This window comes from Cavia porcellus, unplaced genomic scaffold (assembly GCF_034190915.1).
Source record: "Cavia porcellus strain 051 isolate PalLab524CR breed Dunkin Hartley unplaced genomic scaffold, mCavPor4.1 scaffold_8, whole genome shotgun sequence".
Lineage (NCBI taxonomy): Eukaryota > Metazoa > Chordata > Mammalia > Rodentia > Caviidae > Cavia > Cavia porcellus.
Window position 1 is genome coordinate 10,978,654 of NW_026947491.1, and position 20,263 is coordinate 10,998,916.

At 51.4% G+C, this 20,263-nt stretch overlaps 1 long non-coding RNA gene across 1 annotated transcript; it reads left to right on the top strand.

Annotated features, from left to right (window-relative positions):
- The first annotated feature begins 4,552 nt into the window (after nucleotides 1-4,552).
- LOC134477145 (uncharacterized) lies at nucleotides 4,553-14,903 on the top strand. The gene is made up of 3 exons (XR_010049057.1): nucleotides 4,553-4,707; nucleotides 10,313-10,418; nucleotides 12,398-14,903. It is a non-coding gene; the product is annotated as an uncharacterized LOC134477145 (long non-coding RNA).
- The last annotated feature ends 5,360 nt before the right edge of the window (nucleotides 14,904-20,263 follow it).

Here is a 20,263-nt window from a genome sequence, read left to right on the forward strand (position 1 = left end):
CTGTGCTGCCTTTGAAGATTGGGGAGCTGGATCCACTTCACAGGCTGTGCAGCAGATGAGAAGTGGGCTCGTTATTAACAGGGCAGGGCGCTCACCCCCGCACGCTGCGTGGGTGGCATCGGGCTTCACGAGGTCCCCGGGGCACAGCATCAGGCTGCCTGCAGCAGCAGCAGTGCCAGGCTTGGCATCAGTTTCTCCGGGACCTGTTGGCACTGGGCACTGCCCGCCACAGGCCCAGCTGCCAAGCGATGCGGTTACCACGGCTTGATGGCTCCGGGGATCTTTCGGCGGCAGAGCTAATACGCTCACTGTCAAAGTGATTGATTTGGTCCTTCAGACGTTTGCTAAGCGCCCATTTCGTGCCAGACCCCGGGTCCCTGTGCAACTCAGGGACAAAGACCGGTGAGACTGCGGTGCAGCGGGTGAGTGTGCAGGTCCATTGGTACAGGGTCACCAGGCCAGGGACAGTCTGGGAGCTAGACATGAGGCTCAGTCCAGGAGGCCATCAATCCGCCCTGGCTTGGTGGTTGGAGAAGTCTTACTGGAAGAGGTGATGTTTGAAATGCATTTTAAAACTTGTTATCAGCCGTCATCCCAACCCTGAGGAGGCTGAGGCAGGGGGATTGTCATGAGCTCAAAAGCAGCCTGGGCTCTGTAGTGAGTTCAAGGCCAAGCTGAACTCTATTGTGAGGCCCCGCCTCAAAAAACCCCAATAAATCAAGAAATAAATAAAAACAAATACAAGTTGCTATCAGAAATAAACCAGGACGGAAGGGTCCTAGCCGCATCATGCCATTTGAGTCTTGTCTCCTCTGGCTGGACCACGGCTGTGGGCTGCTCAAGCTGGACGAGGTGCAGGGCTGGCAGGCAAGGCCTTGAGTGTGCCATGCTGTGGGCTCTGCAGTGACTATTTTAGAGATAAGAAACCCAGCTTGAGAGGCTGAAGGACCCTCAGCATTTTGGGGAGGAGCAAGGGAAGGGAGAGGGTCGGTGCCCCGCCTCTGTCCATGTCTGCAAACTGATCTCACAGCTCTGCAGCTCGTCTCTGGCTGTGTGGTCAGCGCAGTGGGCTGCTCTGCTGGGGGAAAGGCCCGCACTCAGGCTGCCCGTGGGCTCAGCGTGTGCAGGGCAGCCTTGGCTGCACCGGACAGGCAGAAGGGACTGCGAGGTCTCAGGGACTGTTCTTTCTCTGTCCCTTCCCTTTCTTTTCACGTTTCTAAGTTGCCCAGGCTGGGTTCGAACTTGTGTTTGTCCTACTTCTGCCTCCCAGAGTGCTGGGATTCCCGGCACGTACACTACGTTGACTGCAGTTGGCTTTACAAGCAGAGACATTGTGGAGGGAAGCAGATAGGAGGGGAACGTGGCCGTCTCATGTGGGTCTGCACATGATGCGTCTGCTGGGGCATCTGCCGCCTGTGCTCCTGTGCGGGCGAGGTTCTCTCAGCACAGCCAGGGCTGGGGTTCTGGACCCTGGCTTCCCTCGCCCCCTGCACCCCCAGCCCCTTCCTCAGGCTCTTATTTTGGCTCGGCACAGGCCAGGCAGGGCAGGCTGGGCTGTCTGGAGCAGGCTTTTGTCTTTCACAGACCGAGGCCAGACTTGGAGGAGACCAGCAGGGGTGACTGGAAAATACAGAGAAGGCTGGAGTTCAACATCTACCACAGTGAGAGCCCATCGGAGGGGCCCTCAGAGCTGCCCCTGTGCGGTCCTGGCTGTCCTGACATCCCAGTGGCTTTGAAACATCTCCTTTTCATGGTTGTGGTGACTTCAAGGGAGGAGCTGAAAGTCACACGGTGCCAGATCTGGGGACTGAGGTGGACGAGGACACAGTGTCCTGCTTTTGCCAGCTGCCTTTATGGTGGACGGTGGATGGTGTACAGCTGCACGGTCATCACATTTTTGATCACACCTCATACTCACAAGGGAGGATGCCCGGGCTGCTGTAGAAGGCAGCCAGAGCGGGGTGTGGTGGTGCATATCTGTAATCCCACCACACTGGAGGCTGAGGCAGGAGGATTGCTGTGCATTTGAGGCCAGCCTGGGCCACACAGAGCCTGTCTCAAAATAAATAAATAAATCAAAGGTGGCCGGAAGGATGGGCTGAGTGCCTCTGAAGCAGGGAAGGCTGTGGGGTGCTCATGGCCAGGTGTCCTTCCCCGAAGTATCTTTCTTTAGCATTTGTCATGTATCTGTCATGTATCTGTCTTTAGCATTTTCTCCATTTGTCATGATCACACCTTGTACTTTCTGCCCGGAAGAACAAGGCGGGGGGTATGGCGGTGAGACCCAGGGCAGAGGGCCCTTGGGCACCAGCATGCAGGTCCATCTGCAGGGCCTGGGGGTGGGGCGGGGAGAGGAGGAGGAGGGTTGGGCCCGAGCCTGCTGTGCCCCTGAGTACCTGCTTTTTCCCTGGGCTTCCAGCTCCCTCAGGAGAGCTCCTGTGGAGCCAGGGGCTGTCATTACCTGGGGCCACAGAAGGCCAGTGGGGCAGGACAGTGTCCCCTGATCGAGCCTCTGCCTCCTGCTCCAGCCTGTATATGTTGGGGCCTGGGCTTGGACAGGGCGGTGCTCACTCCAGGGGCATGGGGGCAGTGCGTGGCATGGCTGCCGGGCAGATACAAAGCCAAGGATGGAGGCCACACTTCTACGAGGCCTGGGGTGCCCTTTATAATACATCTGCATCTCTAGTGTTTAGTCAATACAGTGGAGTACTACTCAGCTGTGGAAGAGGATACAGGGGAGCAATTTGTAGGAACATGGAGGCACCTGGAGACTATAACCCTAAGTGAAATAAATCAGATGCAGAAGCTTAAGCATTGCATGGTTTCTCTAACATGAGAGACCAAAGTGTAAATAATTTAAAGAGCAAAATAAAGCACAGCTGGGAGGTCAGGGAGGTGGACTGTGGAGGGCATGGGGGTAGAGTTTTACGCTCAGGATGCAGGGGCCTGTGTGGCAGGGCCGGGGTGAGGGCGTTGGTGTGGGTACCTCACTGCTGTCCCGCACGGGGAGTTGGGGAAAGCGGCCTGCAGGAGGGGTGGCAGTGCAGGCCCAGGACCTGGGTGTTGGCCGGTGGCGGCCACGTGTTCCAGAGGCGGATGGGTGAACCAGGGCTCAGCGATAGTCCCTGGAGACGTTTATTTATTTTCCATGAATATCCGAGGCTACGTCTTGCAACGTTGCCATTGTCCCTGCCGTTGTTCGCAGAGTCAAACTTTCAGGGGTCCTGGGATTGAACCCAGGCCCTCGAGGCTGTGTGTGTGGGGCTAATGTTGGCCTCACTCCTGTGAGATACGCCTGCTTTCCTCCCGGCACCGGGGAGGGTCGCACAGTAGAGCGAGGCGTGTGCGGTCTGGGGACTGTGGACTGTGGCGCCATCTGGTTTGCTTCTTACACACAAATCTACAGCCAGGTGAGGTGGTACACAAGTGTAGTCCCAGCACTGAGGAGGCTGAGGCAGGAGAGTCGACACAAGTCCGAGCACAACCTGGACTACATCGTGAGAACTTGTCTCAAAAAATCAACAAAACCAAACAACAAAAAGCGCAAGTCTAAGTCACAGGTCCAGCAAAACTAAACTTACCTCGTTTAGAAAATGCTAACTGGCACCACAGTGTCTCAAAAGCCGATTTTATTCTTTATTAACAAGTAAATCTCTGTACCCTAAAATACAGCTTTGAGTGCCAAGTGCTACCTGGTGTTTACCTTTAAATCGCTGTGATCTGGACACGGGTGTGTAGCGTACCTGTCTTTATGAGTAACCAGGAACGCTTATAAATTGCTTTAGATGCCTGTCCTGCTGTTAGGTACCGAGGCACAGAGTATGCATATTTCTAGACAGCTCAGATTTCCACGTCTGCGTAGATCCCCAAGCCTACCTTGTACCCAGGACGTGGCCTGTGAGCACGGGTGGGCTGTTCCTGCGGATATCCCCACCAATGTATGTGTCTTTGAGCGCCACAAAGAAAGGCTCTTTGTCTTCCTGCGGGCAGCGGGAGGCCTTGCCCCGGCTCCTGTGGGACCTGGGCTCTGACCTCCAGACGGGGCTTCCTTTCCCTGCCTCCTGCTCTTCCACCTCTGGACGGGGCACTCGCAGGGTGATGCTCATGCCACATCTCTGTGTCCCTGGGGCTGCTGTCACCCACGCTTGGCTTTCCCTCTTTCTGCTCCTGGACTCCTTCATCAGGGGACAAACAGTGCCCGTGGAGCAGAACTCGGGGCTCTGTTTCCAATCACCACAGTGGGCATGGCTTCCTCCTGTTCCTGCGTCCCCAAGTGACCCCTCTTGCAGCTGCTGAGGGTACAGGCGGGGAGGTCGTGTGCCCTCCCGGCCCCTGCGCTTATCCAATTTACACTGATGAGACCCACATTGGCAAATGAAAGCCCCTCTTGCCTCCCGTTGGCTGGATGGACTCATGGGGGGCAGTCTGAACGGATTGGGTTTCCTGCTTTGCGATGCTGGTATTTCCATGATTTGAAAAGTCTGCCCCAATTAGAATAATCTTCCGGCACTTCCGCCCCTTTTATGCAGGTAAATCACGGATAATTTAAAAGCACAAGAACCTTTTGGACTGTTGAGCCTCCGCTTTCATCTCTGTGCCCTGGTAATTGCCCCCGGCCGGTGGGGACCTCCGTGCTCAGCCGGGAGCTGATGGAGCAGCACAGGGCCAGCCACAGGAGGCTCCCGGCCACCCCTCCCAGTGCAGCAGGTACGTGGATTCAGAACCTGAGTCAGGTTTCGCTCTCAATCGATGCCATATGATCCCAGGTTGCCAGACAAAGCGGCTGTGATTAGAAAGTTCAAGGCTGAATGCGGGGTGGGGGTGGGGTGGGGGGGACGTGTAATCAAGGGCAGGAGGTGGGGGACAGTAAGTCGAGCTGACCATGGCATGGGCACCCCAGAAGCCTAAACCCAGGAGACTGTGCTTCTGCCTTGCCCGGCCACTGTGGGGCTCGGGACTCAGTGAAAGCTCCCGGAGCTCTGCAGCTGCAGAAGGGGCTAGGTTGGGGGAACTCGCAGTGAGAAACGCTATTGCAACTTCCAGCTTTAATAAGGGGTGACACAGAAGCCTGGTGGGGTTGCCTGTGTTTGCTCCTTTATTTGTTGTTTTGAGACAGGTTCTCACTGGGTAGTCCAGGCTGGCCTTGAACCCACTATGCAGACTCAGTTGGCCTCAAACTTGTAGTGCTATCCTCCTGCCTCAACCTCCGCTGAGCTGGGATGGCAAATGTGCCCCACCACGCCCAGCTCTGGGCTGCTTGTTTTATGGATGGAGAAATGAGGCCCAGAGTCACTGGTCTGTGATATCTGAACAGAGCAGAGCACAGGCTGGCTAAGGTGGCATCTGAGACATGGGGTAAGGACCATGAAGGCACTTTTCATCTGGAGACTCCATTTTTCCCTCTGACACTGTGCGGACAGAGCGGGACCTGCAAATCCCAAAGGCCTCAAGCTCAGGGTCATGTGTGGAAAGCGAGGGGTGACCTGCAGCTTCTGTGGGAACCCCTGGGGAACACTAGAGCCACCACCAGCCTCTTCGACCTGGGGTCTCCACGATGGAGCCTGCAGAGAGGGCATGGGGGCAGGGGCACAGGACCGGCACCCACAGCAGACGGAGCCCAGTGACCACACTCCTGAGCGGAAGAGCTGTGATCTGCTAAGACCCACCTTACCAGGAATGTGCCCAGAAGTGGGCACCTACCCACCAGCTCTCCTGCCATCTCTCACTTGGCTTCCTTTGCCACCTTAAGGGTGCTGGCTGCTTTGCTAGTCACTTGTTCTGTGCTTTCATTTACTTTTCTCCTCCCTCACTCCCTCCTTTCATTCATTCCTTCTTTTCATTGTCTGATGGTATTGGAGATTGAATCCATGCCTTTTGCACTGAGCTGCAACTCCAACCCTTTGTATTTTTAAAATTTTTATTTGGAGACAGGGTCTTGCTAAGTCACGAAGTTGCCTAGGCTGAGCTGGAACTTGAGATTCTCCTGACTCAGCCTCCTGAGTGCTGGAATTACAGGTGTCCACCAATAGGCCCCGTTGGGCTGGGTAGTCCTATTGCCTTCAACTCACAGATGAGGAAACTGAGGCACAGAGAGTCTAAGTGACTTGCCGAAGGCCACACAGCTGGTGACAGAGGCTCAGCAGTCAGCCTCATCACTGGAGTCAGAACAGCACAAAGTAGCAGAATCCCTGCTGCTCAGACGCCCACCCAGCCTCCTGCACAGTTCGAGCAGAGCAGCCAGGGGAGGGGGCTCCCCAAGGACCCTGTCAGTCCCACCCTAAGTGGCCCTAATTAAGTGCAAAGAGAATCCAGGTCCAGCTTTCTCCGGGAAGCACCAGAAAAATGCAGGGAGGTACAGAAGTTCAAGGTTTAGGTACCGTGGCCTGGGCTGTGCTCAGGAATTCTTTAGCCGATTACATGGCTCTCATCTCAACAGTGCCGGCTTTGTGTCTGGACTCTGGGAAGACTCCTCTCTAGCTTGCCGGGCAGCACAAGGGTCGCTGTGCTGGGAAGTGCATCTGGGACCCTGGGTGTGCTGGGTCTGGGGCGCTCAGGGATGCTCCACGGGACCTCACTCTTGTGTGGTTCTTAGCTGGCCTTCTTCCTTTCCCCTTTGCATGGGGCCCCCTGCTTCTTAGACACCCACAGTGACAGTGAGTGAAAAGCCATCCATGGAGAAAGGATGTGCTGCTGGCCCGAGCCCCTTGGGAAGTGGCACGTGGTCTCTGCTCTGTGGGGAGACACAGACTCCAGGGTACAGTCACTTCCGGTGCAGCCCCTGGCTGATCACTCAGAGAGGGGATGCATTGCATCACAGTGACCCCATCAAGTGTGTGCAAGCGGTTTGCACTTCCTCCGCTGCCCTTGGCTTCCCTGTGCATCCGTAACTTCTGGCACTCGCAGGTGAGGAGTCCTGGGATGACGTGTGGTCCTTGTCCTAAGGACATATGGTCAGTCAAGAGATAGAGGCCCTGATGGAGAGTGACCCTGTACCCCTTCTACACACCGGAGCAGCCCTGTCCAGCAGGCCCCTGCTCAGTGACATAGGGAAGCACCAAGGTGCCATCAGCGAGCAGCAGACTCTGCTGCCTCCTCATGCCAGGCCCCTTGGGGGCCAGTGGAGACCAGAAGACCCTGTGGCACTGTCGAAGCCTCAGAGACGAATGCTCCAATTCCTGCTTCCCGGTGTAGCCAGGGCTGTTGGGAATTGGGCTGAAACAGTGTGCTTTCTGTCACAGGGCCTTGTGTACGCAGCTGGACTGCAGAGTTTTTGTCTGCAATCAGGACGGTTTCTCCTGATGTCTCCTTCTCCCTTCTCTGGGGCTAAGGCCAGCACAGAGAACAATTTGTAGGGTGAAGAGAGCAGTGGTCTCAGGGTGGATCCTATGGTATTTGGGCTTGTGGGTGTTAGGAAGGAAGTGATCCATGAGTAGGAGGAAACTGTGTGGGTCCTGGAAGCCCAATTAATGGTTTCAAAATGGTGCTTTAAACCAGGTGTGGTGTGCATGCCTGTGATCTCAGCATTCAGGAGGCTGAGGCAGGAGGATGGCCATGAATTCAGGTGAGCCTGTGTTCCATAGTGAGGCTGTGTCTCAAAACAAACAAACAGACAACAAACAAAGAAAATTATGGTGTGAGCAGTAGGGTCCTGTGAAAGGGTGATGTCAGGAACATGGGGACCTAAGGCTTCCTGGTGGGTGAGACTGTCAGCCCCTTGGTGACAGTTGTTCTGGGCAGGGTGAGAGCACGGGGGTAGTCAGCAGTGCTATGCAGCTGTGACTGTGTGTTTTGTGGCATTTCTGGGAGGACAGGAAGTGTCTCTGGTAGCTGAGGAGGAAGTGACCTCCATCAAGCTTCAGCTCGCTGACCTCAGGACCGTTGCTGAGCACCTGAGCATGGCTTTGCTCTTGGCCATGAAGTGGAGCTCGGATTCTTCAGAGTCAGAAGGAGGCATCAGAGTGGCGCGGGCTGTGCTGCTGGCAGGGGACAGTGAGTCCGAATTGGTGTTGGCCGGCTATCAGCAAGGAGACCCATGGACCCTTGTCTGGGCGATGGAAATAGGTGAGAGAGAAGGAAAAACACACACATGTGATAGCGGAAGGGGTGGGGTCCCCACGGAAGGCAGGATTAGGACACCGGGGAGAGCAAAGCCCTGAACCCTCCTGAACTCTCAGACTGCAGGGAAAATGCGCATAATCAGAGCTCTGGAGTTGATTCTCATTATTTGCTATAAGTAGATTTTATAAAGCCATCAGAGCAACTGAATTAATGAATACAGAATATTGGGGCTTAGATCTAGACGTCTCCCTAGACTCTCACGCACTCAGAGGCAGGGCTTTTGGAAAGCGTTTTATCTAGGGGATGCCATACTGGTTGGAAGAGGCAGTCACTGGGGTCATGTTGATTTAATTCAGCTGGCTTTAAATTGATCACCAGTTTTTAATCCATAATAATCCACCAACTTGATAACCATACACATTTCCTTGAACCAGTCTTTAGTGGCAATTTGTGAAAAGTTAGTATGTCTAGGTCTATTCATATTTACATTAATACAGCAATTGCATATATACAGTTTTTTTACATTTATTTCTGCACCAAAACCAAAATACTCAAAGGGTGACCGATGTTCAACATGCAACTGAAAATATGAACTAAAATAAACCTTTCCTTCTTTAAGCTGTGGGTGCCAGGTGTCTTGGGAATATTTGGGAATAAGTCCATGGTTGACTGACTTCAAAGCAGGAGGTAGAGAGAGAAGGGAGAAGCCTGGAGACCTGGAGAGCCGGAATCTTCGGGGGCACCGGTCTCCAGATGGGAACATCTGGGACATCAGGGGAGGAAGAACTCCCCTAGGGCTTGGCCGTGTGCTTAAGCCGCCTTCAAACCCCAGTCAGGAGAGGAGGAGGAGGACGTAGCTTGGTGGTACAGTTGCTGGCAAGTGCCAGGCCCTGGGTTCAATCCCAGCAGTGCGAAACAGCATTAGGAGGAGAAGCACTGCCCAAGGGTAAGGAAGAGGTCAGGAGCGCCGGGGAGGAGGCGAGTCTGACAGGCACACTGCGCCGGCCTGCTCAGGAGGACCACGGAGAGGCAGAGACGGGGACCTGCCAGGAAAGGCAAAGAGGGAATCGAGCGAGTTCAGGCAGTTTCCTACTGCTTGGAAGTGCTAGGGAACAGCATTGCTGTTCTTTTAGGCGCGGAAGGACACGTGCTCCTACACACACAGGAAGAGGAAAGGCAAAAATATCGAGGCCGAGCAGCCCTGGATCACACAGGTGAAGCAGTGCGCGGTGCTCGCCTGTCATTCCAGTGCCTGGGAGGCAGAGGCAGGAGGAGCATGAGTTCAAGCCCAGCCTGGATGACATAGGGAGACCCTGTGTCTAAATAATAATAAATAAATAAGCAAACACAAAACCAGACAAAAAGCCATAGCATGGCTGCTTTAGGATACCTGTAGTTCCAGCACTCTGGGAGGATAGCTGCAAGGTCAAGCTTGGCATGGGTAATTAAGTGACCCCGCAAGACCCTGTCATAAGATAAAAAATAAACACAAGTTCTGCAGCTACAGCTCAGTGTGAAGGCCCTGAGTTCAATCCCCGGTACCGCAAAAAGAATTGAACAGAAACATTATGTGGGTACTTTCAAAAGTTAGTAATTTAAAGTCATATGGCAATTCCCATAAATAGAAAAACATTGCAAAGCAGAGCAAACAAAAAGAAGGAAATCTAAATGACCGTGACCCATCACTCTAAAATTCCATCCCATCATTTCTAAGTTTTATGAAAATGTATTTTTCCCCTGTTTTTTTTATCTCCTTTTGTCAGTATGGGGATTGTGACCACTTTTCCCCTGTTAATAGGTATTCTATATCATTTTACTGACTGAAGATGATTTTCTTATATTAAAATATTTTGCTGGGCTGGGTTTACAGCTCAGTAGCACAGCATCTGCCTGGCAAATGCGAGGTTGTAAGTTCGATTCCCGGTACAAAAGAAAAAAGCTTTGATTTACTTGGTTTGTTGGATCTATGGCTCACAGTTTACTAAGTGCTCAGTAAATGTTTGTTGAATGACTTCTAGCTGGGTGAATGAATGCTGAACAATTAGGTCTTATTTCTAAATACTTGTTTCAAACAACACGCAGCCACAAATATTTCTGTAAGATGAATCCTCAGAGTAGTTATTTGGATGAGGAAAACAAACTAAAATTTTGGGGTAGCTTCCCATTGATTCTAACAACCTGCCTTTTCACCTGCCATACAAGACTAGGTCTGGTTTCTTTCCTCTTGTCTAACAGTGGTGTTCTAATTTTTTAGGTCCGAGATGGAATTTCATTGTGCTAAAATTTACAGTTCTTTGAAACTCCTGAGATTGAGCAGTTCCTGAGTGCTTTTTGAGCATTTATTCATCTTGCATGAATAGGTTTGTATGTCTTTTTATGTTGAGCATTTTGATAAGAATTCTTTATATTAAAAATATTAATCCATTGTGTGTATATAAAGTCATAAAGTTGTTCTAGTTGGATGTTTTCATTTACTTTCTTTTTGTTGTTGTTTTGTTTTTTGAAATAGGGTCTTGCCATGTATCCCAGGCTGACCTCAAACTTGCAACAATCCTCCTGCCTTGTAGTCCCAAGTGTTGGGTTGTTTGTTTGTTATTTGAGGCAGGGTCTTGCTGTGTAGTTCAGACTGGCCTTGATTCATAGCACAATTCAGGCTGGCCTCAAACTCACTGTGATCCTCCTGCTTCACCCTCCAAAGTACTGTGATCACAGGCATATGTCACCATGCCCAGGTTATCGGTTTGTTTCGTTTTGTTTTTTGAGATACAGTCTTGCTGTATAGCTCAGGCACGTGTTCAATTCACTATACAGCTCAGGCTTGCCTCAAACTCACTGTGATCCTCCTGCGTCAGCCTCCTGAGTGAGCGCTGGGATCACAGGCAAATGCTCCAACTCCCAGGCTTTCCCTGATCATTTCGGTGTCCATTTACTTTTTTTTTTTTTTTTTTTTTATCGGTACCGGGGATTGAACTCACGACCATGCACTTGCAAAGGCAGGTGCTTATGCCGCTGAGCTAAATCCCCAGCCCCTATGTCCATTTACTTTTCTGCGCTTTGACTTTGTGACCTGAGGCCCTGTCCCCTCCAGAGCTACAGAGTACCCAAACATCAGAATGTCGCTGACCTCTGGGCCTCTGTGCTCTCCCTGGGTGCAGGGAGGGGGAGGCCGAGACAGCCGTGCGCACTTTGCAGTTCCAAGGACCGGATGGCGTGGTCACGACTGCGACTGCGCAAAGCCACGCTTTATCTTGTTTTGAAGGTCTGTATCATCATGTTTATATTCTATTTTTAAATTTTTTTTCAAAATAATTTTATTGATTTTTCTTTTTTTTTTGGTCTTTTTCCTTTTTATCAGTACCAGGGATCGAACTCACGACTGCTTGCCTGCAAGGCAGGCGCTTATGCCGCTGAGCTAAATCCCCAGCCCCTTCAAAATAATTTTAAAAAGTAGTTATTTCACTTTTGTTTACAGTTTTTCTGTTTCTTTCAAAGTCTCCTCATCATGTCTACACATAGTTCTTGCTAGAAATGACATCTAAAGCTAGCCGTGAGTACAGTCCTTGAGGGAACATTTATTTTTCTCTTTTAAAAATTTCTCTTTGAAAATCTACCAGGCTAGCTGTTGTCCCTTTAAGGAGCAGGAAGTGAATCCTATTGATCTTTTCTTTATCGTGATTTGTTTTCATTATTTCCCTTAAAAAGGAGAGTGGGGGTACCTGACTGTGGTCCCAGCATTCTGGGAAGCTGAGGCAGGAGGGTCGAAAGTTCTTGCCAAGCCCGGGCAACTTAGTGAATTAGAGAGACCTCAAAAATAAGAAATTAAAGAAGGGGTTGGATTTGGCTCAGTGCAGAGGCTGTGGGTTCAGCCCCCACTGCTGCCAGAGCAAAAGAGAGTAGAAAAAGAAGAGACCATGGCAGCTAGTATCCCAAGCTGTCTCAAATAGAAGAGTTGACCTATTTTTTCAAATTATTTTCCTTAAAAATAAACTACTATTGTACCTTTAATAAAGGAGAAGAGAATAAAGTTTTCTTGACTGATAAAAATATGAAGCTACTTTTTTTTCTGGCACTGAGATGGAACTCAGGGCCTTCACACTGGGCTACACCCCCAGCCCTTTTTATTTTTTTATTTTGAGACAGGGTTTTGTTAAGTCATTAAGCTACCCAGTCTGAGCTTGAGCTTGGGATCATCCTGTCTCAGCCTCCCAGATTGCTGGAGTGACAGATACATGATGGGACCTCAGGATGCTGCATGATGGGACCCCGAGGGTTTCAGTGTGTGTGTCTGGTTCCTTTCGGTCAGTATCCACTCCTTAGGGAGACGCCTGTTGTTTTCCAGCTGGCGTTATGGAAAGTGATGGAGATGTTCGTCAGTGCCTGAATAAAGTTCCTCTGGGATGGCACCAAAAGTAAGAACTGAGAGGACCTGAGTGCCCAGCATGGTGGCTCGGGGTCGCCCTCTGCGCTGCCCCAGTCCTAAAAGCAGATTCCTGACACCCAAGTCGCAGCCTCTGGCAACTGCCAGACTTGCCAAATCCCGAGGAGCCCCTCCCAACTCCCAGGCTGCTGGTATCCCGGCAACCCTGGCTCGCTCGTCACCGAAGTGGCACCTCTGCCAACCCTGTGCCTGGCCAGGATCGCAGACACAGACGGCTGGCACAGCCCAGGAGGGGCGGTGCGACTGCTGGCGGTGGGGCCGGAGAACAGGGAAGCTCTTCCCACAAGATGTCTCAATCAGCAGGGCCTCCCCGACTTTTCTCCTCTCCTTTTCTTATTCTTTCTTTCTTCCTTTAAACACTGTCCTCTCTTTGCTTGGGCTGCAAGAATCAGGCGGGTGAGTGATTCTTTTCCAAGCCTTCCAGGGATTTCTGGGGCGCTGCACCAGGCCGACAGGATTTGGAACCTGGGAGCGATTCCCTTTGTCCCCAGCAGCCCCCGCCAGTCAGGCCCAGTGTGTAGGTTAATAAGGCTTAAACTTTAAAGGAAGGGTGCACATCTGATTGACAGGCTGCTGAATAAGAGTCCTGGGGAAGTTCTGGGCTTGGAAAGTTCCCTGCTTCCTGAGACGCGGCTGAATTTTAAAAAGCTGTCATCTGGGGCTCAGGCGAGCACCTCCAGAGGTCAACTTGCGCGCAAAATCAACTCGCTCTGCTCAACTCCCTTCCAGTTGATCTTGGAGTTGCCCAGTAAAAGCGCTGTGTTTAATCACTTTTGATTGTCCCCGAATCAAAGAGCACAGAGAGCTGCGATCACAAGGCAGAGTGATCAGCTGTGGGCTCTGAGGTGGCCCGCATCAGCCTGAGGACGGGGCCACCTTGGTGCCACAGAACCAGATTGCCACATGGAAGTGACTCGGGCCACAGCCTCGAGCAACAGTATGGGGTGAACTCTTTGGTTGAACAATGAGAAATACAAGAGAGAACTTCCCAGACTGGAAGGAAAGAATTTCACTCCCTAGTTGGTTTTTATTTCCGTGTTTCCATCTCTGTCTGTATGTGTGCACGCTGACACAACCCTACCCAGGCTGCAAGCAGCACTTCTGACCGTTCACACTTTTCAGGGCACTCTGGGAAGGGAAGCTGAGGCAGAAGGATGGGGAGTCCAAGCCCTGCCTGCCAGCTTAGGGAGGCCGTGGATCAAAACACCTGCAACATTTATGTCGATTGGTTTTAGTTTTCATTGTTTTGCTATAATTAAGCTTATATTTAAAACACTATTTTTAATGGTTACATGTTATTATGAACTATCATCTTGTTTGGAAATATTGAGAATATTTTCTATTTTCCAAAGGGCAGCTGCAGTTTACCCCAGAATGTATGTTTCATGTACATTTCCAGAAATTAAAAAATAAAATGGTACAGGAAGCATGAATGCATTTGTGACTCTGGCCACAGGCTGTCCTGCAATTTTTTCAGAAAGGCCTATGTCAATTTATAGTATCAGAATATTAGTATTTTAATTGCATATAGTTTTCCAGCGTTGGGGGTTATTGGGTCTTCTAAAATTTTGGCCACTTTCCTGAGTAGAACACACTGTATCATGGGTAACTGTCTGTCATGTGCTCGTCTTTGATTGCTAGTGAGATAAATTGCTTTTGCCTTTGTGTTCCTGATGATGTTTCTCGTGGGTGAAATATCCGTCTTTATGGAATAGTTTTAAATGAATGTTGGTTTACTTAGGCGTTTAGAGTGTACCCTCTACAGATCAAGGGATTCTGCTTTTGTCCCCCAGTCTTACCTTTGCTTTGTATTCATTCTGTTCACCGAACAAAGCACCTGGAAGCGAAGCTCTGGGTATAGTCAAGGGAGAGTTTCAAGATGCCCCCAAGGAAAGTTTCCAGGCACCCTCACAGCCAGGACTCAGCTGTGTGGTCTTCTCAGAGGTGCAGGTGTGCCTGGTCCAGCTGTGTTTACACCCTGGGACTCAGCTGCGAGGGGCCCACACTGCCTCTGCCCCCACCAACTGGTGTTCAGAAGCTCAGAAGAGCTGGAGGGAAACTTCCGGGAGACGCCCAGCCTCTGCACACTGGACCGCCGGCAGCGCGGAAACCTTGCTGTCACTTGAAAAGGCACAGACAGGCCAGTGATGAAGCTTTGGGAGCGTGGAGTAGCACACTTCTCGCTGAGTCGCTGCTTCCCCATCCATGCAGCCGCCCCGGGGTCCCTTGCTTTGTGCCTTGTTTTCTGTGCCTGCTGGAATTGGTGACCCCATGCATCTCACGGCACCGAGGGTGCAGCTCTGTGTGCCCGGCTTACTGAGGTGCAAGGCAAATCCAGGCAAGATACTTGGGGATTAGAACTACTCACCACCCCAGCTTTCCTTTCCAAAATTCAAATACATTAAATCAAATTTCACGAGCAGTTGATATCAGCCATTTTTCAGATACTATGCTGAACCCAGGAGAAAGGAGGAGGAACTGGGGAGGGGAACAAGACAGAGAGGAGGAAGGGGAAGGGGGAGAGAGAGGAGTGTGAATATGGAACAATTAAAAAGAAGCTGTAACCTGCAGTCTTATCCCAAGGATTAAAAATCGGAAGTGAAATCCTATTAGGGATTTGCTAGTGGGGCTGACCATGTGTCCTGAGATCTGATGGTCAGTTGCTTTCAGTACATAAGGAAAGACATCCTGTGAGAAGTAGATGATTAACAGAAGTCACCAGACCAGACCTCCAACAAGCTCCACAGAAGCAGGCAAAGACCAGGTGCTTGGGGGTCACAGAGAAAGTCAGGGGTGCAGGGCACCTGTGATAGACAGGGAGGGACCAGTTCTGACCCCACTACACCTGAGTTCCTGGCTGCCCTGGGCAGTGGAGGAGCAGCACGGGGGTTTGGCCTGTGGTCACTCAGAGACGGGGGACAGGTCCATGTGGTGTTTATCTGCTATCTAAAATACAGCAAATGTTTAAATTTTAAAAAATGTTTCTGTAAAAGACCCATCACCATGAATCCCCTCAACATCTTCCCCTGGCTTCCAGCGCACTGGTCTCCTCATCCTTGCCGCTTCACACAGCAGCTCTGCAGGCTTCTTTCCTGAAGGTCTTTGGCTGTGCCATCCTGGCTGCCTCCATGTCCTGGATTCAAAATGTTTCCCTTTCGTGGTCTTGTTGACTCTGGGGAAGAGCCAGAAGTCACAGGGTGCCAGATCTGGTGACTGAGGTGGATGAGGAGGACACAGTGTCATGTTTTTCCGAGCTGTCTTTCCTGCCAAGAAAGGCACTGAGTGGCCCCAGGGCTGTGCTGCCTGGCTGGCTAGGGTTTTATCTCCCCCCACTGCATGTCGGCATCCTCCTTGGGAGTTAAGCTCCTGCCATAGTGTAAAATATCCACTTGGTCTGCTTCCCTCCTGGAATCCTTGGAATCCCCAAAATGCTAAGCATCCTTTCTCTATGCCAATCGGTGTGCTGATTGGTGGCCGCCATCCCTCATGGTCACAGGAAAGACCGAGGCAGGATTGGATGGTTGGCTCTTTGAGTTCTAGCCTCCAACCTCTGAGGAGAGAGAGGAGATGAAGGTTAAAATGATCACAAATAGCTAGAGATGTAATTATCCATGTCTACAATAAAGCCTTATGAAACAGATGTGAAACAGACATGCAATAGACATGAACTAGACATGCAATATGGAATAGTCATGCGACAAAGCCTCCACGCAACCCGATGGATAGGGTCTGGAGTGTGCCCCCAACCCGAGCTCTGTGCAAGGTTTCTGAAGGGCGTTGCGTGTGGCTGGCACAGTGAGGTGAACGCCTCTTCCCTGTGCTTTGTGCTTGCAACCCTGCCTTGGTACCTTGTGCAGTGTTCCTTATCACAAACCAGGAAATGAGGTTGGCAAGCTGCTTTAACAAATTAACAGAAGGCAGGGGCTGGAGATTTAGCTCAGCGGCATAAGTGCCTGCGTTGCAAGCAGGCAGTCGTGAGTTCGATCCCTGGTACCCATAAAAATGAAAAAGACAAAAAAAAAAAATTAACAGAAGGCAAGAAGGGGCTCACGGGAACCGGGACTTCCAGCCCACTGGTCAGTTGTACAGACCAGACAACATGGGATGTGACCGGCCTCTGAAGCTGGGGCGAGTCCTGTAAGAACGAGCCCTCACTGTGGGGTCTGATGCCATGTCCAGGAGGAGAGTTCCAGAACTGAGCTAGATCAGAGCACGCTAGCGGGGGTCACGACAGAGCTCACTGACTGCTAGCGAAAGGAATCTCGTGCATGTTTTGGTGGCCAGGAAGAAGCACTGTGTGCAGGCTGTTGAGAAGGAATGGAGAAAGCTCCCTCCATCTCCCCAAGGCTTCCCCGGGTCTTTCCTTTGACCTCTTGCTTTTGCTCTGTCTATAGCTGTTACATGCCCTTCACCTTTGGTCTACTGTAATTTACTAGGGATTTGGATATTATTTTTAATCAAACACCTAACACGTGCATATTTATTAAAGGAATATGTCTGTGTATTCACATAGATTTATATGTGAGGGATAAAAAGCTCCCTGAATGGAGTCTTTAGCCCCACGGGAGGGTAAGGATCTTGTCATGGTCTATATCTAAGGTGTCTCCCCAAAGTCTCAGGTGTGTGGAAGACAATGGATCATGGGTGCTGTGCTCATCAGGAATCCATCATGGTGGTGCTCAGAGCTGACTGTGCTGCAGGAGGCGGAGCCTGGTTGGAGGCTGCCCTTGGGGTGTGACCTGGAAGGGTGTGTCTCCCCGGCTCTGCGTCTCTTTCTCTCTCCTTAGCTGCCATGAGGTGAGTTGCTTTCTTCTTCTGTATCCTTCTACTATGATGTCTGAGCCTTCAAGCCAGCCAGCTATGGACTGAATCTCCTGAACTGTAAGCCACATCACACCCCTTCTCCGGTATAAGACTGTATTAGTGTGCTTCTTTGTTGCTGGAACAAAATGCTTGGCACCCTCAACTTAAGGAGAGGTTGAAGTTCAGTGTGGTGGCACGTGCCTGTAATCTTAGCATTCAGGAGGCTGAGGCAGGAAGATTGCTGTCAGTTTGAAGGCAGCCTGGGCTACATAGAGAGACTTTGTCTCAAAAAACCAAAACCAACCAATCAAACAAAACCCAAAAAGAGAAAAGGTGAATCTGATCCACAGTTCAGGGGATTCAGTCCCTGGTCAGCTGATCCAAGGAATATCATGGAGGCAGTCATCGTGGAGCAAAGCTGCTCAGTTCATTGTGGCCAGGAAGCAGAGCAGGGGACAGCACCAGAGAGGAAGGGCAGAGACCAGATACAGACCTATGGTCACCCTCCAGGATCCACCAGACACACCTGGAGTGAGCCCCACCTATGCCTGGGTGATTCCCAAGCTAATCAGATGACAATCTTAAGTGTCACAGAACCCAAGGTGGGATGATGGGGTGAGAATTGAGGCTGAAGGTCCCAGAGGGCTGTAACCCAGTTGAAGATTCATAACCTAGAGTCAAGGATGAGTTTGGGACCAGGATCAGAGAGACCCTGTCAGAGGCCTTGAATTTTTATAACTTCTTCATATTGAGAGATGTTTTCAGTTTTTTTTTTTTTTTTTTTTTGGTAATTCCTGTTGGTTGAGTGGGGCTTACTTGTTTGTTATTTTAAATTAGTTAAAGTTAAATTTAAGCTATTTAAATGTGCAGTCTTGCTTTAGCGATGGTTGGTTAAGTCCCTGCAATGCACGAGGTCTTTCTCTGAAGTCCGGCCTCCGTGCCCCTGGGGGACCTGAGTCTCTAAGTGATTGATTGCTCTTCTGGTGCCTGCTGGTGCTGCAGTGTGAGTCTAGTTCTGCTGCTAACTCAGCAAATGGCCCTTCCTGGGTCAGGCGTCCTTTAATATCCTCCCCAGAGACGAGGGCTCCAGGGAGTTCTGGGAAGTGGGGTGTTGGTGAGATGATGGGAGAAGTGGGTATGAGGCCCAGGGAAGGGGTACGAAAGAGCTTTTGCTAGTAGGGACGAGAGGAGAGGTGTACATCCAGGACTGACTCTGAGAGACCCCCCAGTGCCTGGCTCCCTGTCGTCTAGGACTTGAAGGTGGACGTCAGCTGCCCCCATGGGACCTGAATGCTGTAGTTCTATGGCCATGCCTCAGCAGGAGTCCTGTGGGGGTTACCAGCTCTCAGGGCACCGAGAGGTACAAGTGCTACCTGGGCTCCTCTCCCAAGGCAGAGGGCCATGCAGGCTCTGGTGTGTCACACAGGTGGCGGGTTTCCTTCCTTCTTTTCTCCTCTCTCCTTACACACTTGCTGCAGAGCACCTCTCCACCCCAGCCATGCACCTGCACAGAGCACACTGTCTCACGCCCTGGGGGAGGCACAGAAGCCGCCTGTGTGGACACCGTGGCGGTCAGCTTTTGGTGCCCAAGGAGGCCCCACCCATGCTGGGGCGGTGGGAACTGACTCAGGGATCAGAGGCAGAGAGGACAAGCCAGGATCTTGGCATTCGGAGTGGCAGCTGGAGTTTGGGCAGTTGCAGAAGCTCACGGTGGTGTGGAGGGATTGGGGGTCACAGGCCAGGCCCCATCTCTGCAGGAGGGGGGCCCTGCCTTTGCCTGTGAGGAGCCAATTGAGCAAGTGTCTGGCAAGGTCTGATTTACCCAACACAGTGAAGGCTGTGTGTCTGGCAGTTGGATGGAGGCTGTGAGAGTAAAGGAGAGCAGGATGCTCACACGGGGGCTCTTGAGTCTCATGGTAGAGATGACCCTTCGGGGTCTATTGGCATACAGCCTTGGCGTTCTGGGCAGGCCCAGGATGTGCAATGTGGCTCAAAGCAGCAGAAGCTGAAATGCTGCACTGTCTCAGAGTGTCCCAAGAAGGCAGATTCCCTCAGCGGCTCTCAGAACCAAGGTTCTTGCCGACTGGGTTGTAAAAATCAACTGTTGTTTTTGTACAGTAGTTTTAAAAATGTGTGGCTTCAGCTCAGCAGAGTAGTGTGCATCTATAATCCTAGCAATCTGGGAGGCTGAGGCAGAAGGATTACAAGTTAGAGCTCAGACTGGGTAACTTAGTGACTTAGGGAGACCCATCTAAAAATAAAAAATAAAAAAAGGACTGAGGATGTAACAGTGCAAAGGCCCAGGGTTTAATCTCCAGTACACAAAATAGAAAAGAAAATTTCTTTTCCAGTCTCCCGAGTACCTTACAGCCTTTGCACAGAACCCAGCAGGCAAGAGGCACGGAGGACTGTACAGATGACACCAAGCCCTGGGGGTGTGTGCACAGCTCCTCTCCGGGTCTCCCGCCTTCCTAGCCCTCTATCCTGTGGCAATTACTTCCCTGTGCTTGAGGGCTTAGGCCTCCAGCTGGCTCCTGTGCGGGACACCCCACTGGCTCCTTGCTGAGGACTCAGGGTGACCGAGATCTTTTGCTCCGAATCTCACTGGTTCCCACACTGGCCCCAGCACCACTCGTTTTCCATGAAGGGAATTGGCTCCCTCCATGTAGTCAGCACAGCCAGGCAACAAGCACAGGAGGCTGGGTAGCCCGTGTGGGCCCCATGGTCTCGTTCCAGGTGGTACACTTTTCTGGAAGAAGCAGAAACATGCAGAGGTTGAGAGTAGGCTTCAGGGTGTGATTTTCCCATGCAGGCTCCCGCTTTGCCATGTGCCAGCTGTGGGGGGTGCTGGAGGACACACAAGCTGACGGTCCACGCATCGAGATGATGTGAAGGTCAAAGGCACGGCCAGCCCACCCTGTACGCCAGGAGGGAGGTGGAGGCACCAACTCCGAGCTCTCCCCA